The sequence below is a fragment of the Ambystoma mexicanum genome, chromosome 6q (genome assembly GCF_040938575.1).
Source record: "Ambystoma mexicanum isolate Mex_15411 chromosome 6q, UKY_AmexF1_1, whole genome shotgun sequence".
Lineage (NCBI taxonomy): Eukaryota > Metazoa > Chordata > Amphibia > Caudata > Ambystomatidae > Ambystoma > Ambystoma mexicanum.
In genome coordinates this window covers 1,234,295,166-1,234,317,812 of record NC_090937.1, presented here as the reverse complement: position 1 = coordinate 1,234,317,812, position 22,647 = coordinate 1,234,295,166, and positions in this window count along the sequence as shown.

Genomic DNA, 22,647 nt, shown 5'->3' with positions numbered 1-22,647 from the left:
ACCCGGTTTTGTTTTAGCTGGAAAATCTTTATTTTGTTTCTTACTGTATGTGCCAGGCACTATGGCAGTTTATTTGAGAAGCAGTTTCTTTTGTTTGTTATGGGATACTTTTCTTTTTATGGGGATTAGGCAGTAATATCTGGTGCACGGTATTATTTTGAGAACCACTGTCTTTGTTTTGTTTCAGGAAATATGTATGTTGTTTTCGTTTTCTTCTTCCATCACTTAATAAAATATAACAAATAAAATGTACAAAATATCAAAATATGTGCAAAAAAAAAATAAAACTGAAAAATAAATGCACCAAAAATTACACGTTACATTTTAATCAATTTAGATTGAAATAATGTTTTCTGTGCTGAAACATATACATTAAACTGAGGGGAAAAATTCAAAAATAATGCTCCCTACCCAGTATTTGGGATTTAACTCTTTTGGATAGGATTGTAGTCATGGTTCGATGTCCTTCATCGACTGGTGTTTTTTCAATGGTATTTTTACCACAAAAATTCCTTTGTAAACACTCAGCAACATTTTTTGTTTTCATTTGGGGGGTTCCCCTCAACTTCCCCTGTCCCTATATTTAATGCCTATCACAACCACCTCTGTACCCCTTTTATACTCTTAGCCCCTCTATATTTCAATTTGTTTCTTCGATGGATTTTATGCAGTAAAGATTCCATCAAAAAAGCACCTGCCAGGGTAAAAACACTTTACCATGGTCATATGAAAGTCACTGTGACTTATTCTCATTGTCCTCTTTTGATTGACTTTTCCTGGCAAAGAAAATGTAAATAGGCATAGTTATCGTTTCTAATAATAATTAAAAAAAACGAATATTTCAGTATTCTTGCGAGTGTACCCTCTCATAACAGTGTATGCCTTGCTGATATTTGGTAATGATGTTTTACATGTGACAGTACTTAAAATAGACTAAAAACTAATTCTGTGTCCCCACTGCTGTGAGACAGAAGAGGTGCAGACATTTCAGCTGTGAGGAGAGATGTAACAATTGTGTTCATGCTCCAACGCTGGCAATACAGGAGAGATTTAAAAATCAAGAGTTTGCCTTCACCTTTCGAGGCAAGAGAAATGTAAATAATCAGGATATGTCCCCAGCCCCACTAGACTGGAGAGATGTAAACATGGTGTGTGCCTTCATCCATGTGAGACAGGCGAGACATACACATTCAGTTTTTATCCCCCATTCCTGAAAGACGGGTACAATGTAAACATGGATTATGTGCCCTCTCCCCTTCAAAGCATTAGAGATGTATAAATTAAGTGTGTGAAGGACTCTGTACAACCATTAGAACATCAACAGTAAATTAATCATGCACACCCTTGTTACGCTCTAATTGTAGACACACAAACTGCATCATGCTTGGCACGTCACACTTTGGACAAGTCAACCTTTGTGTTCATCATCATTTCAGTCACTAGCATCCATCAACGCGACAATAAAATTTAATGTTCAGGGCCTGTGCGAATAGTTACAATTAACATCACTGTAGCTGCCACCCCCCTCCCTTGCACAGCCTGGCATACAGCAGTTCATTGTTCTGCATATATCCTCTGCTACTGACTTTGAGAAGCCTGTCACTGTGCTTGCAAATACAACAATAGTTTGCCATAGTCAAATTTGATATGTTCCTCATTCAATTGTTTTACATGAGATAGTCCCCGTGTTCAGAGACAATAGCAACCACATCACTAAAGCCATGCTCTAACTGTAGATCTGGGGCAGCATAGGAGGTCCAAGGAAAATCAGTCAAGTGCTGCTGGTCACATGGGGTGCTTTCAGAACCAATAGTGCATCGGGCCATTGTTCTTGGCAAGCCTGCATGTGTAACTCAAATACACATCCACTAACTGTTTATCTGTATATCATTTCCATCATCTGTTGCTCTCACAGGGCCAGACACATCGAGAAAAGTGAATCATTTGGAAAAGAGTCACACTGGTGTGCATGTTTGAGAGTGTGACACCGTACATTGGGTGCCCCGGCAGCAGCCACTTGCAATCAGATCTCTGAAATCTTTATCAACAAAGGCACAAGGCAGAAGGTCCACTACCAGCATTAATGTCAGTTAAGCATTGAACAGCTGTACTCATGTATGGCAATGATGTTATTTCTCACTGTTCTCAACTGGCTTGTAGAGTCTGTCCGACTCAAAGATGTTGTTTCTGTACCGCTACTTTGTGTTTGGGTGCTGCTGATGGTCTTGGCTGATGTGGGAATAACACCCCTGCCAGTTCTAGAAATATACCGGGCATTGCCAGTATGCTGCTGAGGTTGTTTTGGCTCCATGGGGCATGCTGTACAATATGTTGTGTTGACTCTTGGGCATGATGTTGCTTCATATGTTCTAGAAGTGATGACATAGCCACATTTGTCCCTGCCTTCCCAGGGGACACAACTGTTAGGCACATAATGCAGGTGGAAATATGATGTGTTTGAACCTGTACAAAGCAATTCCACAATGTAGCTAAGAGCTTTGTACTCACAAAGGCGCCATTGGCTGTGACACAGAGTCAGAAGAAGAGGGAACATGGCACTCTGTAAGATGCATAGGTAAAAGTGGTACTGATTGATGTGATGATCTGGTAGATACTGTAATTGATCAACATAAAGCCCTGCCCCTTGGTATCTCGGATGTTTCAAAAACAGTGTACTCAGAGAAGTCAATTCTGGTGGTATGTCTACACTCTGAGCATGTGCTGGGTTGTGGTAGTAGTAGATGCCATTTGAGACTGTGTTTGTTCCTCATATTCTCCCACTGGGCCACTGCTGTATTTGGTCTCAGTTGTTCTCAGTTTTCTCTTTCAATAATAAAACATGTAATCAATGTCCAGGTCATTATGATTATGTTCATCATCATCACCACCTCTACCATCTTCAAAATCATCAGCCAAAAGAAAGAAAGTGGTGGCAGATGCAGTGGGCGTGCTAGACTGAAGACAAAAATCCTGCTCCCTTAACATGGGTAACTAGGTATAGCTACGCTGCCCCAGAGCTACTGTGCATAGCTGCAACTACAAACCCTTCTCAAGAAAATGTGTTCCTTTTGCCAAATGTTCGTGGTCATTTCTTTAGTTAACCGCTCAACAGACCCCTGCAAAACATGTACATCTACTCTGTTATATTTCAACAAAGAAGCACAAGATACATCTCCACTTTTGGCAGACTCTGATCTTACCGAACTTCGGCCCTGATTCTTGGAATTACGTGCGTGTAAAAATGGGATTTACGTGCCATTCTGCCTGAAAATCCCTGTTTGATGAATGGGGATTTGCAGGCAGAATGGCACACACATCCCTTTTTTACACAGAAATAATTCCATGAATCAGGGCCCAAGTTTGGCCAAATCAGAGTTTGGGCGGTCAGCAAAGTTACTATTATTCTTTCTCCAGTCTTCTAAAAAAATATGACACACTCGCTTACATACACTGAATGTAATCCCCTGCCATGAAACAAATATTTATTTGCTGTACAAGTCATTCGTGTAGTCCCAAAAACTATGAAACATTAATTTACACCTGCTTAATTTATGCTGTTGCATGTTCCAAATAATTCTGTTTTTTTCTCTCTCCCTTTAGTATTCACTGACACAACATATCATATGTATACATGACTTATAAGATGGCCACACGGATTCTCTGACCCTTTTGTTAGGCCATTTTTCTACCACTCCCTCAACTCCATCCATTACATTTTTCTAACTCCTCCCTCATCACCATCGTATTTGCATGTTCTGCCTTTCCTTCAGTAATATCCATGTTGTACCTCTCCCTCGACTTAGTTACTCTTTAATGTTCTACCTCGTCCTAAACTGCTCCAGCACCCTGCAGCCTCAGCCTAAAGAACACTTAAGGAATACTTTAACCCGGGATAACTACCGAGTTTCTGAAAGTCTGAAAGTCAGCATAACATTTACAATTTCAACATAATTTTCTTTCGGTGTCAAATCATGCTTAAATTCATCCATAACATATACTTTTGAACATGTTTTGTGTATCATGTGATCAAACATTTAGAATCCTTAACAAGATAATGGGCCCATGGCCATGTGCTGAACATAGCAAGAAGCGTATTTTCTGTATTTGTTCTTCCAGATCAGTTATTGTCCTCATCACGAATGCTTATCTCTGTTACAGTATGTCATTTGTCCTGAATGACCTATGTTACAACATAATACACCATGCTCCTATTCCTTTATAAATGGGCTCTTGCTGATTTTGAGAAACTGTCCTCGGAAAGCATCCTCTCTGGTTTATTCTACAATCAACAAAATCAAGTTTCAATTATGATTGGTACCTAGGACATTTCCACCCACGACTCAGTTCTCAGTTTCTCTGTAATCCTTCTGCAATTTGCCATCCATGCCACCCTCTCTACCAACCTTAACCATTTTCAGAATTAACAAAAAGATGTGAAAGTTCAACAAAAGCAGTATTTCAATGTGTGTGATATCACACTTGCCGTACATATATCACTGCATCACTTATTAAGGGGTATTTTTCCTACATTTCATAACCTACAGGAATGTACTATTTTATTTGATTCTGAACTGATGAATGAAGAAATCAATACTTGACATTGTGTGGGCCTCATTACAAGTTTGGTGGTGCTGGGAAAAATTGGTGGCAATTCAATTACTGCCACTTTTACTGCTCCGCCAAACTACACATCTCACCTCGAAGTAGAGGAATTTCCTCCAGCCTCATGCTGGCGGTAAATCTGCCACTTTAAGGTCAACATTCGGTGAAATTACTGTGGCAGAATTACCAGATGTGGCAACGCTGATAAAATCCCTGTTGAATTGTGTTGCTCCAATAAATGGGGACTAACACTACTCTAACACCACTTCTAATCCTGCGGTAAACCCATGAGGTCAATTGGTGGCAACAGTGATCTTAAGTGGTAATTATTCAGATTATCCATCATATTAACATCAGACTCCTGATGAAAACCATAGTCATCTTACTAGGCTTCTGAGTGCTGCCAGAGGAAGAACACTGCATTTTCTTGATGAAGAATGCATGGGTCTTCCTTTGGTTGCATGTGTAACCATTGTGCATGGTTTTCACCAGCGGGTGGTAAGGTCAACTTAACGTTTATTGTAGCTGCTTGATGATGTGGACTTCAGTACAAGATGCCTCTTGTTGCACTGTCAATTCCTCACATTTAGTTTAATGATGGTTTTGCAGATGCTTATATGAACTCTGGAAGACTGTCTCCAGTACCCTCTGCTTAATACATATTTAAAACCCAATAATACTTCATGTTAAAGGACTAGATGTGCAGCAGTAGCTCAGCAGTGGAGCAGCTTCTATTTTTGCTATTCATTTCTTTTCATGGATGCTTTTTTGCCAGTGCTTTTAGTTTTGAAGTATTCCATTAACCTGTCATCGTACTGTGATGAATCGCTCTCCTCTATTATTTTTCCTTTCTCTTCTAATCATCTGTGCATATAGGTTACTCAGACAGTCTTGTTTTTGTTCCTTGTACAGTACTGTTAACTTGTTGACCTTTTCATTTTTTTCGATGACAAAAAAAGGCCAAAGATTGTCGCGTTTGTCTAGTTTACCTCTTTTAAGTGAACTGTATTTCTTACATTCAACGTATTCTCCAACCAAATGCAAATATATATATATATATATATATATATATATATATATAAATATATATATATATATAATTCAGTTTCCTTGTATCGTGTTAGCCAAGAGTTAAATAGAATGCTGATCCAGAAGTAATCAACGAGTCACTACTTTAATTAGACTAAGAAAGTCATTTATTATGCTTATTTGTGAACTACTGCAGAATATCTCAACTTCTTCAGGCGGAGATGGAACAAAACCTTTGAAAAACATCACAGCATTACAGCTTACATAGCCCCTCCTTAAGATACCCCATTATCTGTGCATGTATGTACCAAATTGCGATATTCAATGTATTCAATATTTAAATGGTATACTGTGCTAAGTGGGGCAGGGGTCAGCAAAACAGAAGAGAAGAAAGAAAGAAGAGCTGTTCACAGACATTCAACTGACATTGCACCAGCCCCACCATCCTCTTTAAGTAATAAACTGTTGCCAGATTCTGTCTAAACCAGCCCCATCTGCCATCAAATGCCCCAGCTGAAAAAGCATCCCAAATACTTGTCAGGGCCTCTGTCCCTAGGTAAACCCACCCTTTCCAATAGATTATTATGTTTCACAATTCTGATATGGTATTAGACACAAAGTTACCACACTTGGCTCCACGAGTAACAATCCTTACATATAAACTGCCTGTATATCCCCTCTTTTAGACTTCTAGAGTGAAAAGCCTTATGTGTTGATGATTGAGCTATCACTCATCTTGTAAAGAGACTGGTCTGACATAGTGAGCTTCAACCGGACTGCACATACATGACATTTAACCATCTCCTCCTGCTTTCCTCAGAATCCTCTAACGGGGTGGGCTGTTTTTTTTTTTTTTTTTTTTGTTCTCTTTGCTTTCCAGTTTCACTGGCCCTGCCCCACTTAATAGAGTGAACCATTTAGACATTGCAGATCACAATGTGTGGGGGAGTTAAGTATCCAATACATGCTGCTCTGTGTATGTAAGCTATAATGCTGTGATATTGCTCAACAAATGCATTCCATCTCTGACTGAGGATATGGAGACAGGCCACGAAAGCTCGCAAATGAGTAAAATAAATGAATTTGTTAGCCTAATTAAGGTATTAACTTGTTAACTTCTATATCTACATTCTACATAAAAACTTTGTTAAAGGGACGTTATGGTTCTAAGTAAAACCGAAAAAACCCCTGAAATTCGCCAGTTATGGTAAGCTAAGCAACCATAACTCGCGCCACCACCGTGCACTGCTAAGGCTAACACCCACGACATCAAAGATGACATCCTAATGTAGTAGTGCAACTTAACCATAACATCCCTTTAACAAAGTTTTTTCACTGAATTTCATAGGTTTGTAGTAGCACAACTTAATAATAATAACTCTGATTTTATCTACATGTAAAATGGAACATACTGAACCTTCTCTATTGAGTTTGATGTCTGCAAACTCTTTTAATGTCCGCAGACATGTGCGGACAACAGTACCACTACCTAAAATCTCTGGGGGGTTATGTTTGATTGTTATATCATAACATATGAACATTTTACAAATTCACAAACCAGCACACATACACATTATATGTAGTAATACATAACAAGTGTAACCCATATATGTAACACACTAACCATTCATTTAAATACAATATGTTCTAAAATGGAATATACCAAAAGAAGATAAATAGACTTCCAACATAATTACCTCACAGACACTCCACAACTAAGAGCAAGAGCAGACCTACTGAGTACTCAGAACATACCTTACCTGAAATTGTAAGAGTAACGCATTTTACTCATATATTTATACATTTTCTGTATTAGATTTTAAAAAAATGATATTATCTTTTTTTTTCTCACAGAAATGTCTAGTACTCTGGAATGGCTAGAGGAGCATTTACCACATGAGAACATGCCGGAAGATAGTGAAAATAATGGTAGATACTTTACAGTATAAACCATTTAATTATTATTATTTTATATACATTTAACATATATATATATACATATATATATATATTTGTACAGAGCATACCAAAATAGAAAATACCTCTAAAGAAGCTGTTATGGATAACACTCTTGGCAGCATAAAAGAAAAAATGGATTTATTGTTGACCAATTTTAATATTTTGAAAACTTTTGTTGAAGATCATTTTAAACCAAAAACCTCATACCATTGTCCCACATGTACTTGTCCCCCCCACCATATCCCAGTCAATTATCCCCAAACCTTCTTCATGACCCAAAACGTTTTGATGAGACTTCCATCCCTTCTTCACCTGATACAAATCCTGTTGAAACCCCTAATTCTCCTGTTTTTGTTTCCGTTTCTGCCTCACCTTCTCTGTCATAAATTGTTAATATATGTTAAATAAAGTAAAATTTTTAAATTGCTTTGTAATTAATTTTATTTTTGAAAAAAAAAAAAACAATTTAGGTGTTCGCGGACAGCGCGGGTGTTCTGAAATATTCGTAAATAAACGAAAATGGAGGTGTCCTGAAGAACACTATACCTGTCCGTACTGTTTGCTACCAAGTTGAAACTGTTCTAAGAACACACGCGGTGTCCTGAAATGTTCGTAAACAAACAAAAATGGAGGTGTCCTGAAGAACACTATACCTGTTCGTACTGTTCGCTAGCAAGTTGAAACTGTTCTAAGAACACACAAGGTGTCCTGAAATGTTCGTAAAGAAACGAAAATGGAAGTGTCCTGAAGAACACTATACCTGTCCGTACTATTCACTAGCAGGTTGAAACTGTTCTTAGAACACAAGTGGTGTCCTGAAGTGTTCGTAAATAAATGAAAATGGAGGTGTCCTGAAGAACACTATAGCTGTCCGTACTGTTCGCTACCAAGTTGAAACTGTTCTAAGAACACACGCGGTATCCTGAAGTGTGCGTAAATAAACAAAAATGGAGGTGTCCTGAAGAACATTATACCTGTCCGTACTGTTCGCTACCAAGTTGAAACTGTTCTAAGAACAAACTCCTGTCCATAACTGTTCGTTTGACGTGTGACGCACTTTCAATTACTTCAGGACCCGAACATTGTTCGTAGAACATCAACGCAAATGCGCAAACCAATGTCCGTGCAGTTGGTGTCCTGCGGACAGCCGCTCCCTTCGCGGACATGTTTGCGAAGCGATCATGTGACCGCGCCCACACTGATCGCGTGTTCTAAAATGCAGGCACTGTTCATGTCCCCGAACAATTTAAAAGTATATTTTCAAGTAATCCACAATATTTTTCAATAAAAACTCACCATAGCACAAGTCCCACATACTAATCATGAGTTTCAACATACTTTTTGAAACTTTTTGAACCTTTTTTTGTGTTCAATCTGTCCGCGGACAGCGCGCATGTCCACGAACCACGTACAAGAACCCCTATAAAAGACCACGCCCTAGAACTTATTCTCATTGTGTTTCTGGCTATTCTTCAGAGCACAGAGATTTTTCCTGCCACTTGCAGATTGATATCTTCATCAAGATGGCATCCATGGCTGCACTACTGCCACCTGGTGCTGCACCTGCTTCAGCATCACCCCCACCCCCTCCACCACCTCTCCAAGTGCCTGACGAGGGGAACAGGAGTGAGGATGCAGAGGAGGAAGAAGAGGATGATGAGAATGAGGTAGTGGAAATCCCTACTACCCGCACTCGGCATGAGTCTTGGGTGTGGCGGATATTTACCATTTATGGGAATGGTCCTAAGGCTTGTGCGAACCGAGTCACCTGCAATGAGTGCAAAATGGTACTCAGGTGCGGGAGGCATGGTTCGTATAGCTTTGGGACCACCACCATGAAGCGACACCTCAAGTCATTCCTCACTGGGGCCGTTCGCAAGGTTGTACATTGTAAGGAGCATAGCAGGTTGATTTCCTCTGCTCATCCTCCGTTTCTGATCCTGTCACCACAATGAACACTCCTGTGGGACAGCGTCTTCCTTAAGCTGCCTCACAGGCCATACGCAATGCTGATGACCCTTACCTTTCGAGGGTCACAGTTGTGTGTATGTACTGCGGTGCAGTACTCTGCAGGGGGCAGCGACTTTGAAGTGCTTTTGAGACTATCGTCTCAGAGCACAAGAAGATCTGCTCACTACCCAAATAAAACCCACTCTACATCTTCCTCTCTCAACTTGCCCTTTCTAACCCTGCGGTTGGTGTCCCCCCCATTTACCCTCCTTTCCCCTCCTCTCCTAGTGTGTTGTGTATAAAAAATCCCCAAAAATATAAAAAAAAAAAAATAATAAGACTCTTTTCAGAGCCGCCTTTCACAGTTAAAAAATAGGAGTGAAAATAAATGAAGCAAGGCCCTTTCTATTTTTTAAGTCTGCGGACAGTCCGCGGACATCTTAAATTTTGGGGTGCTGCCCTATCATAACCATTGCAATTTTCTCTGGGAGGAAGTGGTGGCTGTGAAAAGAGCCTTTGGGTGGGGTTTGTGTTTGAAAAATTAAAAATACTCAACACCTACTTCAAAATTGATGCTGCAATTCTAAAAAAGGTTGCAATGCTTTTTGTATGTTTCTTAGAAAAATCTGATTGCCAGCATAAGTTAGATGCACTCAATCTCTGCGAAAAATGTATGTACTACGAAACATAATATTTTCATTGTGAAATGAGGACATGCCAAAATCTCTTAGAAAGGCACAAACAGCCTTATTGACATTGCGCCTTGCTTTCTCCATTTGTGTACCAAATGAAGAAGAACAAAGCCACATTTGTCTCTGCACAATTCGTGTAAAAATTACTTGAGAATTTGGAAACATGTCCATGACCTTCCCAAGTCCTTCTTTCATTGCAAATTGCAAAGAAATTACAGACACATGTCCTAAACTGTTCCCTCCACAATGAATTACAATTATGTCTGGATGTTGCTCTGTCTCCAAAGTAGCACAGAGAGGTAACAAGTCCAACCACTTCATTCCACGTACTCCATGCCAGTGTACTTCCACATGTGGGAATCCAAGATCTACAGCTACTCCACAGCTTTCTGCATGCACCTTCAACCAATGTATCCACGAGTCTCCCAAAATCCAAACAATCTGTTTTCTGAAACACACAGCCATAGCTATCTGTTCTTCTCTCAGCAAAAATAGTATCTGAGAAATCTCTCCTGGCACAACACACCCACTAAACTTTCCTGACCAATCCCTTTCTATGCTCATTCTCGTTTGCATGGCTTCCCAACCCAAAAATCCCCGGATGTAACACCCGATTTCTGCAAACTACTGCCATGTCTGCGGACATATCGTAACATGGACAACCATTCTACCATTTCCACTTCACTCTCTGTGCCATTCCATGATTGGATGTAGCTAAGAAGTCACATGACCATCCATCAATCACATACAAGACCTCTTCATCTAACTGCATCATCATAGATCAGCACTGCAAATGTACTGTGAATCTCTCTGAGTACAAGTGTCATTTCATTAGAAAGCACCTTCTACAAGAAATACTGTACACGTCTCCAAGAATTCTACTTGCCGCTCCATGCATATCCATATGCATGAACACAATCTACAGGTATGCATATTTTCTGTAAAGTACATGAACACATTTTCTACTTTCATATGAACAGATTAACTGACTTTTAGCTTGTATAATGTGTAAAATGAATCTACTGTCTTTTTTTCAATCTCCTAAAATCAACTGTCACTTACAAACATGTATACTATTTAATTTCTTTATACACACACACACTCAAATCATATTGAACTAACATTTTTGAAATAAAATATATAGACTACATATAGTCAATCAAAATTGCATGCACACTCTATGTTCAAATCTCAAACAACAATACTTGTACAATTACATAACCATTTTTTTATTTTTTATTTATTTAATTACTTACATTTATATAGGACAAGCAGCCCATGACATTGAGGCACTATTACTTGCAAAAGCTTAGTTACAGGAATAGTGGTATTCAGTGGTACATTAGGAAGTCCACAAGGCATACTAAAGATACTTTGTTTGCTACAGTTAGTCATTGCAATACATTAACAACATATGATTTGTGTTTAACTGGTGCAACGTATCTTATGTGAATAAGATAGTTTTAATGGTTTTGAGGAAGGCGTGAGGATGTCAATTAAAAAAATCAATGTCTAAATTAAAAACAGTGGTATATACAAACAAAATCACTAATATATTTCTTTTACAATTGCAGTGAAGACCATTCTGCTGAAAAGAAGCAGCCGATTTTGAAGTACAAAGAACAACTAAGAAGTAACCTGCTAATTATAGAAACAAAGTAAGTTGAATACCACCATAATATTTCTATTATTACTCAAAAAAACTGTAAGATTAATTCATGTTATTTCTGTGCCTAATAATAGAGATTCTGCACCATTCTGTCCAAAAATCCCAATTTCTTAAACAGCGATTTACAGCCAGAATGGCCCACTAATTCCTATGTTTTGACACACAAATTACCCAACTCAGCCACTAGAATGCTGATGTTCTAGAACAAACAACTGTTTCAATTATATAGCAATAGATTTACTATTTGTACTTCTCCACACCACTAGCTTATTTTTTTCTGTAATCTGAACCGAAGTTTAGTAACACATTAATTCAAGAATAGCCATCCCTACTAGTTGTAGTTGCCCAATGCACAATCACACACCATTATATACATCTTTATCATCTTACTCAAACACTCATGCACACAGCACACATACATTGCAGAACACCCAAACCCATACCTTCTTTATTTTTTTCAACAGACCCTAAAGAATGCCTACCAAAAATCAAGTCTGTAGAAAGCAACGCAGAAGTAGAGCAAATGAAAATAAAAGTGTCCAACATAAGCATCCATCGCTAGCAGAATTTGTAAAAAAAGTTGAAACAAAACAGCTAATACAGTCATTTAGTGAAACAAAAGAAGTTTCAAGTACAAAAACTTTGCCTCCTCTATCAAAAACAAACCAGAAAACAATTAACAGAAAATCAGCTATCACTACACATAAAACTGCTTCTATAAATCTTGATATAGTGCAAAGTAAGCATACCAAGAAAAGTATTTTAGCCAAAATTTTCCATCACAAAGTCCATCAAAATCTTATAAAAACAGGAGAGAAACCTGGTTCAACCCTTAAAACCTATCGTAGGAAATTAATCTTAGAAGCGCTGACAGACAGTGCAATTCTTCTCAAAAGAAAGTTATTTATTTTAGTGTTAAACAAAATGAAACCACTAACAAAACTAATAACTAAATTACAAAAAAGACTTCTCAATACACTAAATGTCAACCGAAAGAACTTCTTAAGTATATGCAGAGGTGAATGGAGTCACACTACAAGCACAGAACCATACTTTGATGAAGAAGCATACGAACAAAAGCATACAAATACATTTGCCATATATAGCAGTGGTCGAGGTTATGAAAAAGTTAATAATACCATAGTGGAACAAGAAGTACTCCTTACAAAAATATGCCCTGAAAACTTAGAATTACCCCTCCATTCAACTGAATCAGAACGTCTAGTGTACAAATGGCCATGCACGTCAATGTGTAACATTCCCAAAAAAATGTTCAAGTCTTTATGCCAATTCCTCAATCAATATGTGAAAAGCAAAGACAAAATCAAAATTAAACTACTGCAAAATATGGATACCTGTCCAGTACGCAAGTACACAGGACTACAAGGACATTCATTGGCCTGCATTACAGAACCTACTTGCAAAACCACCTTCCATGATATCATAAGGATATCAACACATCATTCAACTATAAGAAATCTAGTTTATAAACTGTACTATGCTAAAAGTCCTGCTTTAGCACTAGCCAATTTAAATAACATTCTTCTACATGGTACAGCAAAAGACCTACTTGAAGAAATCGACTATATCCAGAAGAAATATTTTGGAAGTGAAAGCCACTTACAGAATGAAATAGCTGTAAACCAAATGAGTAACAATTCTACACATGGCAACATTTTACTACACACATAAAAAAAGAAATACTAACATTTTAAAGTACATTAGCTGAAATACCAAACCATGTGCGTGTATATTGCCGCAGAACTTTTTATAAAAGTAACACTAACTGTAGACCTATCATACAAAATAGAAGACAATGAAGATTCTAAATGGTTTGAATTAGCTCTCTACCTTATAGCAGAAAACAAATACGAAATAACTGACCCCTTAATACTTTGCAGTTACTGCACTACAAAACTTGACAACAATCAAACTCCTTCGCGTGCTATCACAAATAATTTGGAATTATATCCACTACCAAAACCCCTTCAACAACTTAATTTATATGAGAGCATCATAATTCAAACAGTGCACCCATTTCAAGCAATAATAAGCCTTCAACCAAAAACTGCAAAATTACCACCCTCTGAATTAGTGAAAGGTATTTGTGGAAAAGTAGTGTATTTAACATTAGATCTAAAAGAAAATGTGCGCACTCTAGGAGTGCAACGTCCAATGCAGCAATCTTTAATTATCTTTGTAAATGGAGTACCTACAAAAGACAAAATATTTTTGGCAACATATGGTAGATTTACGTAAAGTTAGAGAAGCCTTGCAATATCTTAAAGAGAATAATGAATATTACAAAGAAATTAATATTGAAGAAAACTTGAAGGATACAACTGAAATAATTCAAGAGAGACAAGAAGCTGGTCAATTTGAGCTACTAGATCCTGCTACAATATCAAATACTTTAGACCATTATACAATTCATCCATTGCACTCTAATGACACCATAGAAGATGCACTGGAAACATACCAAATGCGTCTAACAAAACAATTACCAATCAACATATGGGAAAAAGTATAGAAGCACATGCTTTTCCTCTACTCTTTCCTACTGGCAAAGGAGGAACGTACGATGATAGACCTATTCAAATATCAGCATCAGATACCGCTCATTACGGATGTATTCTGAAGATCCCAGATTTATACAAAATGTGGAATACATATTCCACCTACTCTTTGAAAGTGAACTAGCAACTTTATGTTATGGAGTTGCACACATATTAAAATCAGGATCACACTTTCAAAATATGACAGCTACACAATTATTACAAAAAGTTCAAGAAAAAGATGATATTTTACAATCAAATATTAAAAATCTATTAGCAAATATGCATGGTACTAAAGAGTACTGGTTTCGACGTCATGGAGATGTACGTTGTATGATCAGAAACCTTGGCCCACCCACTTGGTTTGTTACATTAAGTTGTGCAGAATATGCATGGGAAGATTTACATGATTTCCTACGCATATGAAACAAAAACAAAACAAACATAGATATACTAACACCTGGAGAACTTTGTTCTCTGGATCCTGTTAATGTTTCAAGATATTTTCACCATTGCTTCATTGCTATGCTACATTTTATTTGTAATAAAACTGTTCCTCCCCTTGGAGAAGTGCAACACTTCTTTTGGAGAAAAGAATACCAAGCCAGAGGAGCACCAAATATCCACATGCTTTTATGGATTAAAGATGCTCCTAAATTTGGTCAAGACATTGATGCTACTGTTTTACAGTTTATTGAAAAATATGTCACTTGTGAAATTCCATCAGAATCCACAAATAATGATCTTCATGCAACATTTTACAATTTCAAAGACACAAATGTGGCAAATATTGTTGTCGCAAATACAAAAACAAAAGGGAAATACTACACCAAATGCTGATTTGGTTTCCCTAGACCAGTTACAAATACAGGTCAAGTGAACAACCTCATGTCTTTCATATAGACATAGTGTTAAAGGTAAGTCACCTAAAAATACATATTACATAAAAAGAAAAGAAGAAGAAAAATATATCAATGATTACAATGTAATCATTGCCCACTGATGGAATGCAAACATAGATGTGCAGTACATTGCAGACATTCTACTGCAGTTGCACGATATGTCACAGCATACTTAACCAAAGCAGAAAAGACAGAGCTGAGAGACCTCTGGAATGACCTGTCATCAGATAAAACAGTGTCTCAGAAATTATACAGTTTAAAAATGCTCTTCCAGAGAGAATGTGGATCCTATGAAGCAGCTGATCGTTTAACTGATACTGCATTGTATGGTAAATCTGAAAATATAGTATGGCTAAGTCTTGGTCCAGCTAAATCTAGAAAAAGAGTTCTAAAATCATACGAAGATATAGAAACAATTGCCAAACATGATCCCAACAGCCAAGACATTTTAAAAAACAATTTATTAGACACATACTACCCAAACAGGAGTACCACTTTGGAAACCATATGTCTATACCACATAGCCCAAAACTACACATACAAAAATAATATAAAACCTGATGAAACAAAAAGGTAAATACAGACAAAGGGCCTCATCACGACCTCGGCGATAACGCTGGCGGTATTAGCACAGGTGCTACTAACAGTGCGGGATCACAAGTTGGGCCGACTTGGAAGTCCCCATTCCCCATTGAGCCCATTCGGGAATGCCCCATTTCCCATTGGGCTCAATGGGGAAATTTCGCGCTCATAACGCCGGCGGATTTCCCGCCGGCGGTATGAGCGCGAATTCTTGGCGGATTTCACACCAGCTCAGAGCTGGGGTGAAATCCGCCGAGGCTCTGATTCGGCGGACCCTTAAATCCGGCGGTAATAGCGCTACCGCCGGATTTAAGGGTTACCGCCAAGGTCGTGATGAGGCCCAAACTGTGAAGGCAGCTTAGTAAAAATCACCAAACCATATTTAATTAATCATATCAAATTGTCATTAAAGACTCGTCAACATAAAGAAGTATATTACATGTCCCTGCTACAACTCTTTAAACCATGCAGAAAAGAAGAAGAAATACGAGATAACAATGACTCATATGAAGATGCTTTCAAAGCAAATGAAAGCACTATAACTGATGTAAACTTTACATTTTCAAAACAATGTTGCACAATGAACAGCAACACGAAGAAGAACTGCAGGCCCAACTAGATAAGGACGCTCCTGACAGTGGTCAACCTTCTGTAACAGGAAGCCAAGAACCACTGGGAGAACCACTAATAACAAATGAGGCAGAATTAGCTATGATAGAAGTAGAAAACACCATGTGTCAGTATGAAGATAAAGCAGACTTAACTATACTACAATCAAAACTAAACAATGAGCAACATAGCATTTTTCAAGAAGTAACACAAGAAATTACACATGGTGTACAACATGAAAACAAAGAATGCACCTGCCAAAATTACAAACCTATACTACTGTAGGTCAGTGGTGAAGCTGGTTCTGACAAAACATTCCTAATCAAAATCATCAGTAAGTTCCTTCAAAAATTGACAAACAACAAACGGTCAGCTGTTGTCACTGTCCCCACAGGTTTAGCTGCCTACAGCATAGATGGTGCCACTTTACACTGATTACTACTCCTGCCAGTAGAACACCAAAACAAATTAGACTATTACAAACTTTCAGCAGAAGCTACAATGGAACTATGCAGAGTATTGAAACAAATGAAAATTCTACTAATAGATGAAGTGAGTATGGTGTCCAATCTAATGTTGGCTTTGATTGACCTCAGATTATAACTACTCTTTGCAGGAAAACACATTATTGTTTTCGGAGATCTTCTTCAATTGACTCCAGTAAAAGGTGAGCCTATTTTTAAAACATTAGGACACAAACTCTGCCGTAAAACTGTTGGCAGCATTGGAATTGTCAACCTTTGGAAACATTTCCAGTACAGAGAATTAACTGAAAACATGCAGCAATCTGCAGATCTCACTTATGCCAACATCTTTAAAAGTACCAGAGTTGGTATACTTTCTAATGAAACAGAAGCAATATTGAAAACACGGCACATTCATGCACTTTATGGTGATAATGCATGTGCTACAGATGTTATGGAACAATTAGCTCACAAAAATGTCAATTGTATGGCCTTGATGTCAACTCTTGCAAGCTGTTTCAAATTCAATGAAATAATGTTAAGTAAAGAAATGCAACCAATAATGGAAATTAGCGCCACAGACAAACTAGATGTATGACACTACCCATGTGTGACCAAGCTACAACAAGACTAAATAGTTTAGAAAAATCAATCTCAAACACAGCAGGCTTGGAAAAGATATTTAAATTATCCTTAAATTGCAGAGTAATGCTTAAACGTAACCTTGACGTGGACCAAGGACTAGTTAATTGAGCACTGGGTACAGTTGTTGGCTTTCAAACATACCCATGTGACCACAAAATTCAGTTTGTCAATATTCTCTTTGACAAACTTTCAGAAGTCAAAAGGATAGGACGCTCAACAGCTCGATTCCTTCTCTTCAAAGACATGTATGTACACAGAGAACAATTTTCTCTAACTCTTGCATACACAGTCACCATTCATAAATCACAAGGTCTTACCCTAGACAAAGCAATGATAGAAATTGGTAACACAGTCTTTAAAGAAGGAATGAGCTATTTAGCACTATCGCGCTTACGTACACTTAACGGTCTATTTCTCATCAACTTTGATGCAAGTAAAGTAAACACTGATATTCCTTGCATTTTAGAATACAATAGACTTCACTCACTATACACCCCCCATCTAAACTCATATTCTGTACTACAAAAAGTAAAACGTTGTAAAAGAAAACTAAATCAAACAGAAATGCAACAGGATGTCACTCCAAAGAGAGGACCACAAACATAAAATAACCCATTAGGGAAAGTAAACCAGGTACTTCATCAAAGAAGGAAGACAAACTAAAAAAAAAATCAATCAGATACAAAACTACCTGGTCCATTTAAACTCTCAAATATAGTTGGAGTAAGTTGCTACGGAAATGTAGCAATGGATATTTTATTTCAATTGCCACCAATTGTTGACAACATTTACTTACACAGTACAGACCAACTGTGTTAGCAATTGTTAATACTTCACAGAAATGCAACAAACAATCCTGATAACACGTATAGTGTTTATGGAATAAAACAATAATTGGACTACTGTGCTGGAATGGTTAAATTCACTATAAACTCACAAGAAGCTCCACAAGAATTTATCATGTACTTACTACAAGTACTGGAAAATAAAAACATACCTATAAATGAAATCTTTCAGATTTCATACATGTGGAAACATACATGCACTCTCTGCAACAATGTGACACAAGAACAAATCCCCAATGAACGCTTCATATATATATCAATACCTAATTGTGAATCCATTCCATTTCAGCATCTTGTAAAAAATGCAATCCATGGTAGATTATGTACTACCTGCAATTCGGATAATCACTCCACGTTACTAATACAAACACATGGTAAATACGTAATACTAATGCTTCAACGTTATAATGCAGATAGTACCAAAAACAACTGCAAACTGACTGGATTCACACATGGTCAAGTATCACTTGGTAAGAAAACCTTCGCAACAATAGGTATAAACTACCACGCAGGAGCCACAACCAACTCAGGGCACTACACTGCATACAGGGCACTACACTGCACTACACTGCATATATAAAAAAAGAAATGTGGATGGTTTGAATGTAATGATAGTTCCATTACACTAAAGCAGAGATTACCAGCAAATCTTTCAAACACTTATTTAATGTTCTTAAAACCAAAATTTAATAACTAAACTGTACTTAAACCTTAAACCTTAAGTAAACTTGTAGTAAAAACATATAAACTGTTAGAATATTCCAAAACCTATCTAACTGCCAAAAGATTCTACAACAAATAATCAGATAAATGAATACCACTAAATTAGAGCAAAAAATAGACAGTTAGAATGTGCCCATTTGTATCTAACTGTCCCAAAATTTTACAATATCCAAACAGATAAATCAATACCACTAAAATATATAAAAAAATAGACAGTTAGAATATGCCTACTGTTATCTAACTGCTCCAAAATTTAACAATATCCAAACAAATAAATGATACGTTACTGCTCCAAAAAACTGCAACAAGCCAATATATACAGCATTAGCCAGAAACAAGGGAACACTGAAAACAAACAAACAAATAAACTGTAGCATAAAAGAAAAAGGTTTTTTATTTATTATATGAGGGTCACATTTTTTTTTTGAGTATTCAATGTAACAAGTCATTACAAAACACCAATACTATCATGCTCTTTTCTTTTATCACAGAAATGAACAAGAAATACATGTACTCCAGTTACTAAACCAAACAGTAAGTATATTATAATAAGTACAACCATCGCAGCATATCACACCCATAGTGGCTTATAACTTTGTTCCTTATAAATGTGTTTTTGATCCCAAAGTTATAAGCCACTATGAGTGTGATCTGCTGCAGTGGTTGTGGCCAGGGCATACAGTCTTGGGTGCATGGCCAGATGGCCATGAACCCAACACTCTATGCCCTGGCCACAACCACCGCAGCATATCACACCCATAGAGTCAAACATTTTAACTATGGCCTATGGGAACTTTAAATGTCCGTGGACATAATGAGTGTTCTTAGAACAATACGGACAGTGTCCTCAAGACACCCCCATTTTGTTTATTTACAAACATTTCAGGACATCGCTAGTGTTCTTAGAACACATTCAACTTGCCACCGAACAATACAGACACCGTCCTCAGGACACCCCCATTTTGTTTATTTACGAACATTTCAGGACACCGCAGGTGTTCTAGTAAACACATTCAACTTGCCAGCGAACAATACGGACAGCGTTCTCGGGACACCCCCATTTTGTTTATTTACGAACATTTCAGGACACCGCGAGTGCTCTTAGAACACATTCAACTTGCTATCGAACAATACGGACAGCGTCCTAAGGACACCCCATTTTGTTTATTTACGAACATTTCAGGACACCGCAAGTGTTCTTAGAACACATTCAACTTGCCAAAGAACAATACAGACAGCGTCCTCGGGAAACCCCCATTTTGTTTATTTATGAACATTTCAGGGACCACAAGTGTTCTTAGAACACTTTCAACTTGCCAGCCCACGATACGGACAGCATCCTCATAACACCCCCATTTTGTTAATTTACAAACATTTAGCAGACACCGCAAGTGTTCTCAGAACACATTCAACTTGCCAGAGAACAATACGGACAGCGTCCTCAGGACACCCCCATTTTGTTTATTTAGGAACATTTCAGGTCACTGCGAGTGTTCTTAGAACACTTTCAACTTGCCAGAGAACAAGACGGACAGCGTCCTCAGGACACCCCCATTTTGTTAATTTACGAACATTTCAGGAAACCGCGAGTGTTCTTAGACAACTTTCAACTTGCCAGAGAACAATAGGGACAGCGCCCTCAGGACACCCCCATTTTGTTAATTTACGAACCTTTAGCGGACACCACGAGTGCTCTTAGAACACTTTCAACTTGCCAGCGAACAATACGACAGCGTCCTCAGAACACCCCCATTTTGTTAATTTACGAACATTTCAGGACACCGCAAGTGTTCTTAGAAGACATTCAACTTGCCAGCGAACAATACGGACAGCGTCCTCAGGACAACCCCATTTTGTTTATTTGCGAACATTTCAGGACACCACGAGTGTTCTTAGAACACTTTCAACTTTTCAGCGAACAATACGGACAGCGTCCTCAGGACACCCCCATTTTGTTTATTTACGAACATTTCAGGACACTGCAAATGTTCTTATAACACATTCAACTTGCCAGTGAACAATACGGACAGCGTCCTCAGGACACCCCCATTTTGTTTATTTACGAACATTTCAGGACACCGCAAGTGTTCTTAGAACACTTTCAACTTGCAAGCGAACAATACGAACAGCGTCCTCAGGACAACACCGTTTTGTTTATTTACGCACATTTCTGGACACCACAAGTGTTCTTAGAACACTTTAAACTTGTCAGTGAACAATACGGACAGCGTCCTCGGGAAACCCCCATTTTGTTTATTTATGAACATTTCAGGGACCACAAGTGTTCTTAGAACACTTTCAACTTGCCAGCCCACGATACGGACAGCATCCTCATAACACCCCCATTTTGTTAATTTACAAACATTTAGCAGACACCGCAAGTGTTCTCAGAACACATTCAACTTGCCAGAGAACAATACGGACAGCGTCCTCAGGACACCCCCATTTTGTTTATTTAGGAACATTTCAGGTCACTGCGAGTGTTCTTAGAACACTTTCAACTTGCCAGAGAACAAGACGGACAGCGTCCTCAGGACACCCCCATTTTGTTAATTTACGAACATTTCAGGAAACCGCGAGTGTTCTTAGACAACTTTCAACTTGCCAGCGAACAATACGAACAGCGTCCTCAGGACAACACCGTTTTGTTTATTTACGAACATTTCAGGACACCACAAGTGTTCTTAGAACACTTTAAACTTGTCAGTGAACAATACAGACAGCGTCCTCGGGAAACCCCCATTTTGTTTATTTATGAACATTTCAGGGACCACAAGTGTTCTTAGAACACTTTCAACTTGCCAGCCCACGATACGGACAGCATCCTCATAACACCCCCATTTTGTTAATTTACAAACATTTAGCAGACACCGCAAGTGTTCTCAGAACACATTCAACTTGCCAGAGAACAATACGGACAGCGTCCTCAGGACACCCCCATTTTGTTTATTTAGGAACATTTCAGGTCACTGCGAGTGTTCTTAGAACACTTTCAACTTGCCAGAGAACAAGACGGACAGCGTCCTCAGGACACCCCCATTTTGTTAATTTACGAACATTTCAGGAAACCGCGAGTGTTCTTAGACAACTTTCAACTTGCCAGAGAACAATACGGACAGCGCCCTCAGGACACCCCCATTTTGTTAATTTACGAACCTTTAGCGGACACCACGAGTGCTCTTAGAACACTTTCAACTTGCCAGCGAACAATACGACAGCGTCCTCAGAACACCCCCATTTTGTTAATTTACGAACATTTCAGGACACCGCAAATGTTCTTATAACACATTCAACTTGACAGTGAACACTAGGGACAGCGTCCTCAGGACACCCCCATTTTGTTTATTTACGAACATTTCAGGACACCGCGAGTGTTCTTAGAACACTTTCAACTTGCCAGCGAACAATACGGACAGCGTCC